The following is a 14,349-nucleotide window of genomic DNA, read 5'->3' as shown; positions in this document are numbered from 1 at the left end:
AACGAAGGTTTAAAAAAAAACAGCCTTCAATATATGGATTCAGCTGGTTGGTCGGATTAGAGTTCATAGTCCCTTTCAGTAGCGAGGCTGTACGAGATGTGTATGGACTTACAGCTTAACGTGGAATCCGAATCATATAAGCTTCCACCAGAAATCGAACCAAGTATCTCACATCAAAGAAGACTCGTATGCTAACTACAGTACATGCGAATATAATAGGTTCTCCTTCTCTCTCTATTGAAACAAATGTAGTCAAAAGGGTTAAGTCTATCGCTTCCAGTTTCAATAGTATTAGATTTCTGCAGTTTGAAGTCTACTACAGTTTCAGAATGTGAAATGGCATTCACTCCTATTCGTAGTAGAAACATGCTGTCTCTATCTATATATTAAAAGGTATCCCATAAATAACACAACTTTTGAAATGTTTGCTATTTCTGCGCCAGTAAGTTGACAGCACTGAACGTTACACGATCTTTAAGGAATAGAGCACTTGACGGGACAGCGTGTTATCATAGTGAAAATTTATTATAAGTGTAGTGAATGTTGCGCAGAGAGTGCTCGCAAAGTTACATAACGATCATGCGCTATTCGGCGCTCCGTGTCTATTAACCACATAGACAATAGTTTATCAGTTCGGGTAGAGAAGCGAGAGTGCAAGTAATGATCTATTAGCATCAGTAGAGAAGCGAGAGCGCAGGTTAGCGACTTTTATTAGTGGTGAATGGTGAATGTTGCGCAGAGACTGCTCGCAAACTTACATGACGATCATGCGCTATTCGGCGCTCCGTGACTATTAACCACATAGACAATAGTTTAGCAGTACGGGTAGAGAAGCGAGAGTGCAAGTAATGATCTATTAGCATCAGCAAAGAAGCAAGAGCGCAAGTTATGATCTATTAGCATCAGCAGATAAGCGAGAGCGCAGGTAACGATTTAATAGCATCAGCAGACAAGCTAGAGCGCAAGTAATGATCTATTAGCATCAGTAGAGAAGCGAGAGCGCAGGTAATGATCTATTAGCATCAGCAAAGAAGCGAGAGCGCAGGTAATGATCTATTAGTATCAGTAGAGAAGCGAGAGCGCAAGTAATGATCTATTAGCATCAGCAAAGAAGCGAGAGCGCAAGTAATGATCTATTAGCATCAGCAGATAAGCGAGAGCGCAGGTAACGATTTAATAGCATCAGCAGACAAGCGAGAGCGCAGGTAACGTTCTATTAGCATCAGCAGACAAGCGAGAGCGCAGGTAACGATATAATAGCATCAGCAGAGAAGCGAGAGCGCACGTAATAATCTATTAGCATCAGCAGACAAGCGAGAGCGCAGGTAACGTTCTATTAGCATCAGCAGACAAGCGACAGCGCAAGAAATGATCTATTAGAATCAGCAGAGAAGCGAGAGTGCAAGTAATGATCTATTAGCATCAGCAAAGAAGCGAGAGCGCAGGTAATGAGCTATTAGCATCAGTAGAGAAGCGAGAGCGCAGGTTAGCGACTTTTATTAGCACAGAAGGAATTTAGGTGATACGCAGATTGTGATATTTGCCGTTTGTCATATAGAATACGAAAATGGAAACAGGGTTATTTTTCTAAGTGACTTAACTCTTAATCTGTGTAGCTACAACAGAGGAAAAAAATTATCGTTGTTCGAAAGATTAATGATATAGGAAACTTATTTTGCTACTTTATTTAGGAATATAATAAGATGGTGTTGACCTCGACCTCATAGTTCCTTCTTCGTAAACAAATCTTCCATTATCATCAAAGAAAAGCGGCAGAGTATGTTAAACTAGTCTTCTTCATTATTTTTCTTTGTTTCCTAATATGATAATACTAATAAATGCATTATATTTAGGTAGTTTTATCCTAATGTGGATAAATGTACAATATTCTTACTTGTTCGTCCTTCGGAGCGTAAGTTCAAAGAGCTCTTTTTATCTTTTTGTCTGAATGCTTAATTAATTGAACATTAATTTTCCGTTCATGAACAGGATGTACTTGAAAAGCGGTTTACAGCAGAATGACTGCGTCTATATACATAGAACCTTCTTATATATATATATATATATATATATATATATATATATATATATATATATATATATATATATATATATATATATATATATATGCAATTGAAAACAGAAATGTCACACAATTGTGAATTGTTGGTGAATTGTTTATACAAAGAATTATGCCCTAGTGAGCACTTTATTATAATCGTCTTTCTTAGATTTCCGATACAATCTTCGTTCAGATTTCTTTACCTACATTTATAAATATTTTTCGTATATTCATCCAGCACGTTGAGTGCCATGTGCAGCACAGATGATTCACAGCAGCCTTACTTTGCGGAGCCGTGTGCATCGAGGTTTTGTATAGTTTGAAGCTGTGTGAATCACCGGTACAACACAAGCACTAGGTTTGTATGGTGAAATGCATTTTTACGCCTCAGAAAATTGTTTGGTATCTTGGTTTCTGCCTCCTGAAAGCTTCCGGAAACGACGTACTGGACTAATGTTTAGGTTAAAGTGGACAAAAAGCACTATAATTAAAAAATGGCCCGACGGAGCATTTTACCGGATTTCGCTGTGGCAGTTAACATGTTCAAAAAATAATAATTTCTATTGAGAATTTTAGCTAATGTCAAGTATTTCTTTGTAAGACGTAAGGTGGTTAATTATAATTTGTAACATGCAATAAACGTATGATTTCCAATGACATAAATGCATACATATTTCATAATGTTATCAGTGCAACCCCTCAAATCCGAACCCCGGAAATCCGAAAACCCGGCAAATCGGAACACGTTCTCAGGAGAAAAAAAAAAAAATAACTACAGCTGGAAAATGAAAAAAAAATAGATTTAATCACACAAATTTAGTTTTTTTTTAAGGTTTTAACATTTTTAGAGTTAATGCTTATTCAAAATCATTATCTAATTATATTCTTACAAGAAGACAGTTATAGATATGCGACAATCATTTTGGACATGAGTGTACACCCGCCAGTCAAGGTCACTGCCCTTTCGACCACTGGGTCACCCTGTCTAACCTCAGTCGTTGTTTTACCGCCAATTCAGTGACGAAATAAGTAGGTAATATTATTTCCCGGGTAATTCGACCCCCCTCCCCCCGAAATCCGAACAGGCTTCAACCCCAATTAGTTCGGATTTGAGGTGTTGTGCTGTATAACGAAAAAATATCCAAAGACGAGACATAACAATTGATAAATCTCACTGACCAGAGCAAGATATGGTGAGTGTAAACCCTCATGCGTAGTTTTCGAGAACAAGCAACAAACTTTTTGTCAACCTGAAAAGTGTTGCTATAAAATAACCACGCCACCTATCTTGAAGTCTTTCAGTTTAACGTCCGACGATTATGCTCCCATAGGCTAAGGGAGGGAAATGATTAAGGCAAGTGAATGATGTTGAAACAATTGGTGGAATCACAATGTGGAAGGTAAGAAGAGTAGTCCCAGAAAACCCATGGACACGATGTTGTCCACCACAAACTTACTTGGCCTAGTCAAAGACTCCAAAGAATATAATATACCCTCCTAATATTAGAATCTGCTGTCGCAGTAATTCAATCATACGTATTTGCAGTTCTAGTTACACTTTATTCAAGAGAAGTTACTTATGTCAGCACCACAAAACCACCCCTACCACCTTGTTGACCAAAGTCCTTGACCACTTACTGGGGCCTTAGGAGCCTTAATTACAACCACAGGACTCACTAAATGATTCCACCAATATGACCCTTCCCTATTCTTCTTAGGTATATTAATTACATTACTGACTATAATTCAATGATGACGAGATGAAACTCGAGAAGGAACATATCAAGGATTACACACTATACAAGTTACATTAGGTCTTCGGTGAGGCATAATTTTATTCATTATTTCTGAAGTATTCTTTTTTGTTTCATTCTTTTGAGCCTTCTTCCACAGCAGACTAGCACCCACAGTAGAAATCGGATCTTTCTGACCCCCAGCAGGCATCATACCATTCAACCCTATGCATATTCCCCTTCTTAATACAGCAATTCTACTAGCCTCAGGAGTTACTGTAACATGAGCCCATCACAGATTAATAGAGGGTAACCACACTCAAGCCACACAAGGCCTACTATTAACAATCCTCCTAGGTTTATACTTCACTGCCCTACAAGCATACGAATATTATGAAGCCCCATTCACCATTGCAGATGCTGTATATGGCTCAACATTCTTCACAGCAACAGGCTTCCACGGTCTTCACGTTATTATTGGTTCCACATTTCTAGCCACCTGTTTACTGCGCCATCTTCTATCACATTTTTCTCCTACTCACTACTTCGGGTTTGAAGCCGCTGCTTGATACTGACACTTTGTAGATGTAGTATGATTATTCCTTTATATTTCTATTTATTGATGAGGCGGTTAGCCTATTTAATATATACAGTATATTTGACTTCCAATCAAAAAGATCATTTAAATGAAATAGGTAATTAATACAGTTCTAACAACCGGTCTATTAACTATTATTATCTGTTTAATTGTTATAGCCATCTCAACTCTTCTTTCCAAGAAAGTTATTAATGATCGAGAAAAAGCTCCCCCTTTGAGTGCGGATTCGACCCCAAATCATCAGCCCGAATTCCCTTCTCCCTACGATTTTTCCTCATTGCCGTAATTTTCCTTATTTTCGACGTAGAAATTGCCCTTCTACTCCCAATAACAATCACTATTAACAACACCAACACATTATCCTGATCCTTAATTAGAGTAACATTCTTAGTAATTCTTCTAATAGGTCTTTACCATGAATCAAGGGTCCCTAACATAAGCTGACTAATAAAACGGGATAATAGTTAAATATAATATTTGGTTTGCATCCAAAAGGTGTTGCTATCAACTTATCTCAAAGTAGGAAGCAAATAATTGCACTCAGTTTCGACCTGAACCTTTGGTCTCTTTGACCCTTACTTGTTAGTTGAAGCCAAAAAGAGGCATTTCACTGTTAATGATACTATTGGGCTACTCTACACCCCAACTAAGGAGATGTGAATAATCAAGAAGAAGCTGCTAACTTTATCTTTAGCGGATTAGACCGTTAACATCTCTTAAATACAAATGATTATAACCCCCTTAGTATAAACATTACATTACCTTTTCGAGGTAAAAAAGAGAGTACTTCTCAGGGAGTATTATTTAAGGAATACAATTTCTTCTTAGTATCTTCAATACTATGCTTTCAATATAAGCTACCTAAATATACAAATATAAAGAAACAAAGGAAAATTGTGAAGATTAAAAAAATTAATAAATACATTTTAAATAAATTGTCTTGCGATTGTTGAATTAATATTGAACCATTCTTAAAACTACTGTATATACCTTGAGCACCAAGACATTCTCTCCACCCTTGATCAATATTATTATAATATGCACCCCCTATATACAAAGGTAATTTAATGATAAAATTTGTTGATAAATAAGGTAAAAATCATATACTTCCTATTATTGTAGAACTAAAATAGAACTTCACACACATTAAAGACTGACCAATAGAATAACTTGATAATAAAATACCAACTCACAATCCCACTACACTTACAAGTAATGCACCTATTTTTAAGTGTAAAGGTAAAACAACACAATTAACAGTAGGAAAAATCAACCAACTTAATGTTGCACCTCCTAAAATTGCCATCACTACTAATCCTAATATCCCCTTACACATAGTCCAACCTTCATTATCACTAATAGAATGAATATTAGTGCCCCCAAAGCCCCTACCTGTTAAATAAAATCTTAAACGTACTGAATAATATACAGTCAAACCTGTAGAAAAAAACAATAAGAAAAAGCTGACTACATTAATTAAAGACAAAGAGGAAATCTCCAAAATCAAGTCCTTAGAATAAAACCCCGCTAAAAACGGTATTCCACATAAAGCCAAGTTAGCTACATTTAAACAAGACAAAGTAAGGGGTATCTGACCCACTAGTGCGCCTATTCTACGAATATCTTGAGTATCTCCCACACCATGAATAATTGCTCCTGCACATAAAAAAAGTAATGCCTTAAATAAAGCATGTGTCAATAGATTAAAAAAAGCTAACACAGGAAATCCTATAGACAAAATTATTATTATAAGACCAAGCTGACTTAAAGTAGATAAAGCAATAATCTTCTTCAAGTCATATTCATAATTAGCTCCAATACCTGCCATAAATATTGTCAATCCTGACAATAAAAGTAATACATCTCCAGCATAAACACTTAATAAAACATCTCTGAAACGAATTAGTAAATAAACTCCAGCAGTCACAAGAGTAGAAGAATAAACCAATGCTGATACTGGAGTGGGGGCAGCTATTGCTGCTGGCAATCTTGCAGAAAAAGGAATTTGTGCACTTTTTGTTATTGCTGCTAAAATAATCAAGCTAGAAATAATTACTATTTCATTATTATTCAAAACTCTATGTAAATAAAAGACATAATTTCAACTTCCATAATTCAATATTCAAGCAATAGCTAATAAAATTGCTACATCTCCAATACGATTAGAAAGGGCAGTTAACATACCAGCATTATAAGACCGCACATTTTCATAATAAATTACTAAACAATATGATACTAATCCCAGGCCGTCTCACCCGAGGAGGATTCTAATTAAGTTAGGAGAAACAATTAATAAAACTATCGAAAGGACAAATATTAATACAAGTATAATAAATCGATTGAGATACCGCTCAGATCCTATATATTGTCCACTATAATAAATTACCATTCTAGAAATATAAAGTACAAATCTTATAAATATAAACGATATTCAATCAAATAAAAGAGTTATAATAATTTTATTTCTATTAAAAGAAATAACTTCTCACTCAATAAATACACTATACCCATTAATTAAAAAACTCAAGCCTATTATAAATAAAAAAATACTTATTCTATTTAAAAAGACAAATCTAGTCACACAAATTGAAAAAGGTCAAACCATGGCTTAAGGGCAAATTAAACCTTCTCTAGTTCCACAAACTAAAATTTTATGTTAAACTACTCAAGCAACTACAATCATAAGAATCTCGGCCCCGCAAAAAAGATTAATAAATTTAAAGGCAATCAGTGTAATATTAATAACAAATACTCTCGTACACTTCCTCCTCAACAAGAATATAAATTAGAATAAGGTATCCCATGTTGAGTATACGAATATAAATATAATCTATAGCCAGCTCTAAAAAAAGAAAGTAAAGCTAGACCTAACATTCTCAACCAAGATCAACCAACAATTCTATTTAACAGACTAATTTCTCCTAATAAATTTAATGTTGGTGGTGCAGCCATATTAGCAATTCTTAGTAAAAATCATCACAATCCCAAACTAGGTATAAAAGATAATATTCCCCGATTAATTAATAATCTTCGACTTCCTAACCGTTCATAAGAAATATTTGCAAGACAAAATAATCCTAAAGAACACAGACCGTGAGCAATCATCAATGTAAGAGCACCTCTAAATCCCCATAATCCTATTGTTAATAAGCCTATCAACACAAAACCTATGTGAGCAACAGAAGAATAAGCAATCAAAGACTTTACATCAACTTGTCGTAGACATACTAATCTAACTGATCAAATACCTACAACTCTAATACCAAATCAAATTAAATTTATATTTACTGCTACTGATCGAGTCAAAGACCCCACGCACCAGAGGTGAGCCACCGTGTCATTCACACACCACCTATGAAGATAGAACTGATATTGAAGAATACCTTTATCGAGTTTTTCGTTACGACAGTAGATACACGCAATGGTTAATGCTAGAATTAATTCTTTAATTTTAATTTTTGTTCAACTGTAATGTTACCCAAAGAGCAGATGGATAGATTGATGGATACACCACCTCGGCGTGAATAACATGAGATGCTCAAGTGTGCAATTTTCGAGTAAATGGAGGGAAAAAAGTATACTTGCACGGTGCACAGCCCATCATGCAAGTTCAACCTTCACAATGCAGCTCGTTCCCTATCACATTATCTCGCCTCTAAGAGAGATAGATTATATAAAACTACCCCACAGGATCCGCCAATAAATATATATATGAAATCCGACATTTTTTGAGTAGGTTAGCTTTGCGTCACCCTGTATTAATTAGGAATGAAAAGATTCAAGTAATGTTGCATTAAAAGGTGATTTGATGCCATATATTTTCCTGTACACAAGCTTAAATTTCAATGGCATAAAATCCCTTATTTGTAAAAAGTACATGATCATTGGTGATTTCAGAAGGAACGTCTGGTTACCTTACAGTTAGTATATGCTGAACAAGGAAGTTAAAAACGAGACGTCTGGTCACCTTAGTACAGGATATCTCAACCTGGGGGTCGCGACCCCTACAAAGTTAGCGAGAGGGTTTCATGGAGGTCGCGAACATAAGTGGAAGAGATAAATATAATTAGAATCTAATACCGGAAAATATTTTTAACTATTATTTTGAATTTTGTTCTGATAGGCATATTTTAATTTTTATACATAGTGTTAAGAACAAAAAAAGTCTACTAAACATTTTCAACAGGTGCAGAGTTGTTTAAAAACCAATTTGAATGAAGAGGTACGATACGAAACTAATGAGAACTGCTTATTGAAGTACTAGAAAAACAAATGCAACAAAACCTGCATATTCAAATACAATTGAAATTGAAAGCAAATGAGGTACTTGAGTTTGATGTAATTTCACTAGTGCGACAATATCCGGTTCAATCTTTGTGACGCACATTATCAAGTAATTTAAAATACTCAATAACTTTTTAACAACTGTCCAAATTCCTTTTTAATACCAAACTTTGAAATCGCTTTTTTTTTAATCATATGACCCAAATCAGTGAGTCATGAATTTTTAAAATTTTCAAACGGCCTCCACTTTGAAACAGTATGGCGGATTGGATTCGATATTTGTAATATGAATAAACTGACCAAATTTGGTTTTAATACATTCGCTTTTAGGGAAGTTACTGTATCCACTATATAGAAAAAATGGATTCTACGAGGATGGTTTAATAATAGGATGGTCCCTGACCTGTAGGCAGTATTATTTTTCCAAAAAGTCTCCTTTCATAATAATGCACTTCTTCCACCTACGCTGTAAAGCCACTATGCCAGCTTCAAAAAAAGTCTCTGGCTGAGCCTTGAGCCATTTCTCTACAGCTTCAATAACAGCTGCATTTGAAAATGAAATGAAATGAAATCTTTGAGTTTTACGTTCCACGGTTATGCCGGTTAGGCTAAAGGAGACGGTGATGATGAATAATGAATGAAACGATGGAATGAAGAAAGTGGGAAGAAACTTGATAACCCCGAGAAAACCCACGCACACGGTGTTTGTCCACCACAAAGTTCACTTGGTGGGGGCTGGGATCGAACCCCGGACCCCAAGCACCAGAGGTGAACGCTCTACAGCTGCATTTGAGTGAAACTTCTTCCCCTTGAGGTGTTCCTTTAACTTTGGGAACAAATGAAAGTCACTATGGGCGAGGTCGGGTGAGTAGGGAGGATGTTTCAACACATCAAAACCAGCAGCATGGATTACGGCACCAGTAAGATGGCTCTTGTGGGCCGGAGCATTATCTTGGTGAAACAGCACTGTTCGCTGCAACATCCCGCGCTGTTTTTCCTTGATTGCTCCGGGTAACTTAGGGATTAAGGCTGCATAATAGGCCCCCGTGATAATGTGTCCAACCTTCAGGCAGTCAATAATGAGCACACCCTTCGCATCCAAAAAAAAAAATTGTGTCCATAACCTTGCGTGCTGATGCTTGCACCTTGAACTTGCGTGGGGGAGGCGAACTGCTGTGCCGCCACTCCATGGTCTGTCGTTTGGACTCGGAATCATAGTCGTGGAGCCACGTGTCATCCACTGTCACAAATGTATCACAGAACTGTTTCAGGTTTGCCCCCATAACCACCAAACCATGCCTTGAACATCGAACTCTGTCCTTCTGATGTTCACGAGATAACATTTTGGGTACCCTGACACCTTTCTGAATCCCAAGTGTTCATCACAATGGTTTTCGCTGAGTCTACAGAGATGTGCATGATGTCTGCTAACTGTTGCACCGTGATTCGTCTGTCTGCTATAATCGTATCATGCACAGCATCAATGTTTTCAGGAGTGCATGCTGTTGTTGGAGAACCAGCACCAGGGACCTGTTGACAGCTTTCCCTGTCGCAACGGAAGTCGCGGCATCAGTTCTTTACCACCTAGTAGGAAGAGCCCCATCACCCAACACTGATCATATCTTCATGAATCTCCTTTGGGCTTAACCCCTTTTTCTGAAGGTACTTGATGACAGCTCGTTGTTAGGTTTTCTCCATTTTTCAAGCTAGGTGCCACCTCTCACACCCGAAACGACCAAAAGGAATATTAATATAGCAGCTATGGTTCTGAAATTTAGCATATAGGCATCTAAGACCTTAGGCTACGATATCCCTCATCAACCATCCCAGCGCAAGCATTTTAAACATGCCGGGGACAATAATTATTGAACCTTCCTCGTACTATTATAGAAATAGATGGTTATCGTGAGATCTCACAATAGGTATATTATAAATCCCACACAAGCTTATTACAAACCAGAAATTATAAGGGGTCGATGGCAAGAGGATGTAATAAAATGGGGTTGTGATAGCAATTAGGTTGAGAACCAATGCCTTAGTATATGCTGAACAAAAAAGTTTAAAACGGGGCATCTGGTCACCTTAGTATATGCTGAACAAGGAAGTTAAACTTTAGTCACTCAATATTTTGGAACTAAACTTTTTAATTGTGAGTGGGTGTTCGACCCACTGTTACTTAACCTTAGCTTCTATGAGAAACTTACAGTAAGCACTCTACTATTATCATAATCTGTGCAAAGAAAAAAAAACGCTGATAAAATTCTTTATATTGATTACTCTTTGATATCAACGAAGATAATATTCTGTAATAAGCTCGGTCCAGCGACTCTTTATTGAAACATAGCGGAAACCTCTCCTTCCTGAATGACTATAGAACGCAATGAACGCGTGAGACGTGCTTGTTGAGCTAACAACCACGGCCTGTAATCGATCGGCCACAAGGTCAACTCAAACAATAGCTCCCTAACTACTCAAAGGGTGCAGACGAAACTGGAGAGCATAGGATCGAATTTCCTTTCTTCTCCTCTCGAGCACTTTGATAGACAGCTAGCCAAGCTTTTCCATCACCACACTGCCATGGAGTCTGGCTGTGGTAGAGCTTCCTTTCGTAACTTCCTGGTAGATCTAACATTATAAGTACAAATATAAAGGTTATGAATATAACTTCTATGTTTCTTACAAGAGTTCTCGTAATTTTTTTTTCAGAATTTTAAATGCTTTCATTAACTTTTCATTGTTGGGTGCAATTCTTGGAATTTAAATTTCACGTACTTACATGCTAAATAGAGCTCTTGAAATTCTCTACGAATACGGAAATCCTATGAAAATGCATTTTCACAATTTCATAACATCTAGTGCATCGTTTTTCTTAACTGTAATGTTAAAAATTAGCTAATTATTTAGAAATAATTATTGAACGCCTGCTGCTTATGCAACCCGAACCATCACGGAATTTGGCTGGTTGCAGACAAGTAGGCGTTCTGTCGCTTTTATGCCAACAAATTCGAGGAAGCGAAATTATTGCCTTCCAGAATGCAATTGAAATTATCAGATAGGAATTAAACACTAAAGGATGGTATTAAAAAAAAAAAAAAAAAAAAAAAAAAAAAAAAAACTTTCAAAAACAACACTTTTATATAATGAACCTAAAAGATGATTTTTTTGGTGAGGTAAGTCAGTGTTATTGGCTTTTAAAGAAAAGTTTAGAAAAGTGCACTGAAAAGAGAATATTTTTGGTAGTGCAAAATGAAGTCTTAAGTTTTTCAGTGTAACGTCCCGCAATCATACTCTTTAGACTAAGGGAGACAATGATTAATGCAAACGAATGATGACGGAAGAATTGGTAGAATGAGAAAGTTGAAGGAAACAGGAGTACCGCGAGAAAATCCACGGACAGAACGTTGTCCACCACATACTTACTTGGCCGGGGATCGAATCAGACATCCCACGCACCAGAGGTAAATGCTCTATCACTGAACAACCGTGCCCCCCGTTAATGTGAAATGAAGAAAATGGAGCAAGAATGAAAGTGTTATGTTCTACTGAACCACTTCCCTAATATTCATCAAACCTTTAGCCCTAATCTTTAGAGAGAATGCCCAATGTTTTTAATCGTAAGTTTTATTTCTTCATTTGACTCCACCAAAACTGATAGATTCTCCTTTTTTAATGCATATTATAAAACATTGTTTTTACTATCTTCTCTCTCTCTCTCTCTCTCTGTTGTGTTCTTTCTTAACAAAAGATTTAATGCGTTGAAGAATTCAATAATGTGTGTGTTTTATGGTATGGTAACTGTTATTTTAACGTTTTCCTAACATGCTCGTCCTTTGTTTTTAGTTGTATACAGTTTATTTCAAAAAGAATAATCCAATTTTAGTATTTAATACTGAAAATGTATTACAGTTATATATCAATTTACCAACTATTATTAAGTCTTGAAACTCCTCCTCTATGACAATAAACGCACTCTGTGCCCTTCACTTGCTACATTTGTGACATAACTGAATTCATGAAAAATGCATCTGAGAGTGTCCCCGTTCACACAATTTACTGAAGCTGCAGTTCAGTTTTTAAGCTTATTCAAGTCACCTGGTAATGGTGGAACCAAAATATATTCTTTTACATATTCCGAAAAGAAAAATATCCTGTGTACTGTCTGGAGATCTTTGAGACCGAGATGGATAAGCTTCGCTGAAAAACCTCTTGAATTCGTCGCACATTTTCCACCTGACAGTACGGCACGTGTTCATCATGGATTCTTCTTACCTAAACACTCTTGTTACATAAATTTGTGGTGGACACGTAGTCTAGTCAGTGACGGCACTACAGGGGGCGAGGAGGTGCGACCGCCACCCAAAATGTTCTCGCTCACCCTTCGCCCCCACCATTTTTCTATGTACAACCGATGAATATAATAATAATAATAATAACAATAATAATAATAATAATAATAATAATAATAATAATAATAATAATAATAAATATGTACAACCGATAATAATAATAATATTCAAAGCAAAACAAGTGTGGCTGCCTTGCCTCTCCAAAAGTCTTCTTGTCTCCCCTCTTGCCCCCTACTATTACGAGTCTAGCACCACTACTGAGTCTAGGTTAGAGCGTTGGACTCACATCTTCTGGTTGGTTCTTCCCAATTTTCAGCGTTCACCCAGCGTCTGAGGCAAACTGGGGAGTCACGTGACCAAAAGACGTTACGTCACAAGGTCTAGAAAGCTTCTGATACGACAGCTCGAACCAGCACGTCAACCACGTGTTAGTCCCTATTCTGGAGGTAATTCAACCGGTCGCTAATATATGGCGTTGGAGCGGCTCAGGTCCATAAAGGGCTGTCACGCCAGGTGGATTGGTTCTTAAATTTGTTGATACCAATCATGACTATTCTTTGCCACTTGTGGATCATTCCCATTATGTTGTCAAAACGCACACTGCACCTTATTCACGGACGCTGTGTTACGAAATTGGAGAACACAAAACACCTTTTATTGCAAAAGACTCCATTTCCTAAACGACTTTGATTTGCGTCTCTTGTAATGCGAGTCACGGAATTTAGCGCCAAAATTCCACGCCAAAGCCTTTAAGCAGTACAAGATTTGCGCATTAGCGGTGCGTGGTTGGACAGAAGTAAAATTTTACAATCGGGACATTCCTTTTGAAATACGCTGATCTTGGTTTTTCCACATCTGGAGCTTGGTCTTACTTTGAGAAATATTAGTACTCCCTGTATGGCAAATCAAATAGACGGTCATAATACTATACCTTATCTACACATCGTTTGATTCCTTTACTAGGTCTTCGATATCTCTCTTTTTCTGTTCTTAGAAATAGAAAGACTGATATGAAATTTCTAGTTTAATGTATTACGATTATTGAGTTGATTTTAGTTTAGCGTGCCTTTCAGCAGCGAGGCTATATGAGACGTGGACCTACTGATTAACGTGAAATCTGAACCACATGAGCTCCCACCGAGAATCGAACCCGGGTCTTCCACGACAAAGGCGCATACGCTAACCGCTTAGCCACGAGGCAGCTCGTACTATGATTATGCACCGAGGTTAAGCGAGATGTTGATGATGATAATGAAGGAGATTGTGGAATGAAGAAAGTAGGAGGAAACGGGAGTAACCTGACAAAACCCATTCACATGTTTTTTG

The 14,349-nt window shown here is 36.9% G+C and overlaps 1 protein-coding gene and 1 pseudogene across 1 annotated transcript in view; one reads left to right on the top strand and one right to left on the bottom strand.

Moving 5' to 3' along the window:
* Positions 1-14,349, top strand: part of LOC145668089 (uncharacterized) — a 428,593-nt gene that overhangs the window by 41,684 nt on the left and 372,560 nt on the right. The window lies entirely within an intron of this gene.
* LOC145667547 (NADH-ubiquinone oxidoreductase chain 5 pseudogene) lies at positions 5,241-6,998 on the bottom strand (annotated as a pseudogene).

The sequence above is a fragment of the Thermobia domestica genome, chromosome 13, assembly GCF_964235325.1.
Source record: "Thermobia domestica chromosome 13, izTheDome1.hap1.1, whole genome shotgun sequence".
In the NCBI taxonomy this organism is placed as follows: domain Eukaryota; kingdom Metazoa; phylum Arthropoda; class Insecta; order Zygentoma; family Lepismatidae; genus Thermobia; species Thermobia domestica.
This window is presented reverse-complemented; position numbering and strand designations above follow the sequence as displayed.